The sequence below is a fragment of the Miscanthus floridulus genome, chromosome 3, assembly GCF_019320115.1.
Source record: "Miscanthus floridulus cultivar M001 chromosome 3, ASM1932011v1, whole genome shotgun sequence".
Classification (NCBI taxonomy): domain Eukaryota; kingdom Viridiplantae; phylum Streptophyta; class Magnoliopsida; order Poales; family Poaceae; genus Miscanthus; species Miscanthus floridulus.
Genome location: NC_089582.1, coordinates 89,306,797 through 89,311,743, shown reverse-complemented (window position 1 = coordinate 89,311,743; position 4,947 = coordinate 89,306,797). Strand labels below are relative to the sequence as shown.

Below are 4,947 nucleotides of genomic sequence, written 5' to 3'. Positions count from 1 at the left end.
ATAATGATGCATGTAATGACCTGATCATCACATTCATTATTTGTGCCATGATAGTTGATGCTATTATGGGTTTTAAACTCAAGTATTTAGTCAAGAGAAACTGGACGGGGGATCCTTGTTTCCCAGATACATTATGGAAGCTTACTTATAATGATGCATGTAATGACCTGATCATCACATTCATTATTTGTGCCATGATAGTTGATGCTATTATGGGTTTTAAAATCAAGTATTTAGTCAAGAGAAACTGGACGGGGGATCCTTGTTTCCCAGATACATTATGGAACGGCGTGATGTGCAACAATCCAAGTGCTGACCTTGCTAGGATAATATCACTGTGAGTATTTGTAAACATCGTTTCGAATATATTGCATTGTGATTCTTATGTTTATGATTTTTACTTGTGTTGATTAACTTGAAAACAATATTCTGCTCCAGGAATCTCTCCAACAGCGACTTGAGCGGTGAAATATCTCTGAATTTTACATCGCCCATGGCACTCGAAACTTTGTGAGTGCTAGAAACAGTGCTTCACTGGTTACTACACTATATTGTTTCAATTGATACGGTTTTTGTTGGCTTAGAGTAATTTTAGAAACTTTAACAACACTTGTGATTAAAGTCACTCAATGATAGAGAACCAGACAGTACATTAGGGATTGCACCTAGCTAGACGCTTATTGTGTGTATAAGTTCGTTTCTTCAGCCTACACCTTTTGCCAATATATTGTACTGGTCTTAAGGTTTTGTTCCACTGAAACCACTGTATCTACTTTTGCAAGTTTTAATCCTTAATTCTACCTAAGTCACTCTCTAAGCTTAAGCTTCCAGATGTTCATGCTAGCACAAAAAAAAAAAAAACTCCACTATGGATCACTAGAGAGAGAAGTCCTCCTAACTTTGCCTAGAGAAGTCACAAAAACAGAAGGTAAAAGGTAAAGGTTTTACAAAAGAAATTAACCAGTAGGGGCACTTTGCCCCTCCTGATTCCTAAAAAAAACTTCATCTAGAGGGGTGTACCCAACCTTTTAGAATGGTACTAAGACGATCTGTGAGCCTTTATGTCGGAAGCCTGAATGGGCAGCCTCTCAAATAGAGGCTCTATGGCCTCTACCAAGTAAGCAAAAATAATGCACCAAGTTTAAGTTAGGGCAAAACGCCAAAACAAATTGTTGGCATGTTTCTCATTTTTTTTTGTTTGAATTTCTATAACATGTTATTATTCACAATACCTTCTTTGTTTCACTAAAATTAATATTGACAATACTATGAAAGTATTGACATATCCAGTGGTTTAATTTCAAATTTAGACAGATTTATATGCAAAGCTTAGAATGTTATTTGACCACGCACACATTAATTCTAAAGCATCAAACAAAAAGAATGAAGAAGAGTAACAACAAGCATCATGCTTCCTTTAGGAGCATGAATTAGGCTTGTAATCTTCCTTATCAATTGAATTGATGAGACCATTATAGGAGAGCCTTTTTCTGACATCCTTATTTCCGTATGCCTACATGTTTAATTTACTCAACTTAATTAGTACTCAGTCTTTGAAATATATTCCTCTTTGATGATAATCATATTCTCCGATATAAATTGAATGGCATATTGGAATATTTGAAATTCATTGATGAAGGACCACGGCATACTCGCCATTTTTCCATGACTTTGCTCTAATTGAGTAATCTATATGGATTTGTTTTATACCCCACAAGACTTGACACAATATTGGGTGATATGTCACAAATCATGCTCTACATCTTGATGTACCTAATTACCATATTTTGTTATTCAGTTATAGTTTGGGATACGCGCAGGTGTACCTCTATTTTGTTTGAAGAACAAGGTTATTCGATTTTTGATATTCCTAATAAGTTGTGCACACATGATACATTTCAGGGATTTGTCTTATAACAACTTAAATGGGCTCATACCTGATTTCATAACAAGTTTGTCATCACTTCAAGTTCTGTAAGTAAATGTATTTGGCTGCAAATTTAATCTAGGCTCGGGACAGTACCATTTGACTGTCACTTTCTACAGAAATTTGTCTGGCAATCATCTGAGTGGCCCGCTTCCAGAATCTTTTTGTAAAAATCTCACACGACAACTTGTTCTCAGGTTTTGGCTTCCTTCTTGATGCTTCAAAATTTGTTGTAGCTGTTTTATGTGATTCTCAAAGAGACGATTTTTCTTTTTTTTTTAAAAAAAAAACTGATCTGATTGTCTTTTTCAGTTTTAGCTATGACCAGCTTGTTGTTGGGCCTCTGTGCGCTCAAAGAACAAATCCATCAAGAAAAGGGACAATTGTCAAAGCTGTCTCAATAGGGGTATCTGTGCTGGTAGTGGCTATACTTTTTCTTGGATATTTCATCTGGAGAAAGAAAATGCATCCCAACGGTGTGTACTTATTCATTTTGTCACCTGCATTAAGTATACAGATATTCGAAGTTTTCTAAATCTGGTATATTTGTTATATATGTCTCTGAGACTAGTGCGACCAGAATCTACATATGACGATCTTGCGAGAGATCCAGAACTTGAGAATAATGTTCCTAGAAGTGCAAAAGGCCATGGGGGCAACCTGCAAAATAGCGAGAGTCGCCAGTTCACGTACAAAGAGCTGGAGAAGATAACTAATAATTTCGAAGGGTTCATAGGACATGGAGGTTTTGGTCGTGTGTACTGCGGCCGATTAGAAAACGGTACTGAGGTTGCTGTCAAGATGCGTTCTGAGTCATCACTACATGGGCTGGATGAGTTTCTGGCTGAGGTGTTGTATTCAGTCATAAAAGAAAGTGCACAGAAAATTTAGAAGTCCATTTTTTATAATCATTATAATTTCCTTTGTTTTTGTACCTTGTTAATTAGGTTCAGAGCTTGACAAAGGTGCATCACAGGAATCTAGTTTCTTTGGTTGGTTACTGCTGGGAAGGAGATCGCTTGGCACTTGTTTATGAGTACTTGTCTCAAGGCTGTCTTTTTGATCATCTGAGAGGTTTGTACTTGCAGTCACTCATAATTGACTACTAAGTAATAATCATCTGAATGCATTTAATTTGCCCTTTAGATTAACTGCTAGATATTTTAATGTCCATTTTTTTTTGTTATCTATTCTCCCGTCTGAAGGGCAGGCCTGGTGCAGTGGTGAGAGCTGTCTCACTGAGTCACCAAGTCGTGGGTTCGAAGCAGCCACTCCGCAGATTTTGCAGGGGGAAGGCTTGCCTTGGGTTTTCTCTTCCTAGACCCCACTCATGTGGGAACCTCCGGCACTGGGTCTACCCTTTTTATCTATTCTCCCTGTCTCAAAATAATTACGCATCTCGTTTTTTGAGGAGTCAAATTCTTTTAAGTATGACTAGATTTATAGAAACTAATATCAAAATTTGTATTTGCTATTGCTAATATCTTTATTATGAAAATATATTTCACTATTAATAAAACGATTCTTATTACTCATCATAGATATTAGTATGTTTTATTTAGTCAAATATAAAAAGTTTGACTCCTCAAAAATGATCTGTGCAGTTATTTTAGGACGAAGGAAATAAACCTCTATCATCTGAAGTAGTTGATGTTATTAAATCATGGACACACGTTCTGTTCCTATGGGAGCTAGACACCCTTTTATTTTGTTCTATCTGAACATCTAAACAGTAGGATGAGAAATGAGTAGAAATGGATAACGCTTTATTTCCTTTATTTAATGTATGACGTGTGTATTCAATTTATCAAACTGTTGGTCCTATTGTGTGTAAGTTGTCCAATTTACTTATGGGAAAAAAACTAGAAACAGAAAAATATTTCCATCAACAATGTTCTTTTCTGCTGATACAATGCAGGTAAAAATGGTGGTGCTGAAACCTTGAATTGGGGAACACGTGTACGAGTAGTGCTTGAAGCTGCACAAGGTATATTTTAAATTTGAGGAAGAAAAACATGGTCCTTAAGCAAATCCTCCATACACTCTTCTTTGTATATAATTTGATTTTGTGGAACTTGCTGTGCCATACATAGGCCTGGATTATCTGCACAAAGGATGCAACCCTCCAATAATCCACCGTGATGTGAAGACCAGCAACATTCTCCTGGGTTGAAATCTGGAGGCCAAACTAGCAGATTTTGGACTTTCGAAAACCTATCTAAGCGACACTCAGACTCACATATCAGCCACTGCAGCTGGCACATCGGGTTACATCGATCCAGAGTGAGTATGCATGCCCCTGCTCGTACAAGTGTTTATGATGAAAGTAATGAAACAATCTTATTGGTAAGAGCATCACTTCTTGTTGAACGCACCCTCTTGCCTGCTGTTTCTTCAGGTACTACCACACTGGTAGGCTCACCGAGAGCACTGATGTCTATAGCTTCAGAGTTGTTCTGCTGGAGGCAGCCACCGGCAAGGCTCCGATACTGCCAGGCCATGGCCACATCGTTCAGCGAGTCAACCAGATGATAACTGCAGGTGAAGACATCAGTCGTATCGCCGATGCGCGCCTGGAAGGTGCCTATGATGTGAATTCCATGTGGAAGGTGGTGGACACTATGAACCAGTGCACTTCAGATGCTGCTGCTCAAAGGCCAACGATGGCTACCGTGGTGGCGCAGTTGAAGGAGAGCTTGGCATTGGAGGAAGCTCGTGAGTCGGATAGTAGCGTCAGGGCAACTCTAGGGGGTGATATCTCAGCTTTGCTCTCCGCAGGTGGTCCATCTACGAGATGAATCGAAGATGCACCACCACTTGTGTAACACCCTAGGTGTTTGGCTTCTACAAAAAGTGCATTTCATTTCATAAACATATGCATCATCCATGTCACCATGCCATTGTCACTGAAACATACATATGCAACATTCTCAAATTCTGTTTGTTTCATACTTGATTGCTTATGAATGGTAGTAGTGCAACATGTGAATGCAACATGAGTTTCTCATACCTTGAAACAT

General features: G+C 38.3%; 1 pseudogene; it reads left to right on the top strand.

Annotated features, from left to right (window-relative positions):
- The first annotated feature begins 212 nt into the window (after positions 1–212).
- Positions 213–4,725, top strand: LOC136546075 (receptor-like protein kinase At3g21340; annotated as a pseudogene).
- The last annotated feature ends 222 nt before the right edge of the window (positions 4,726–4,947 follow it).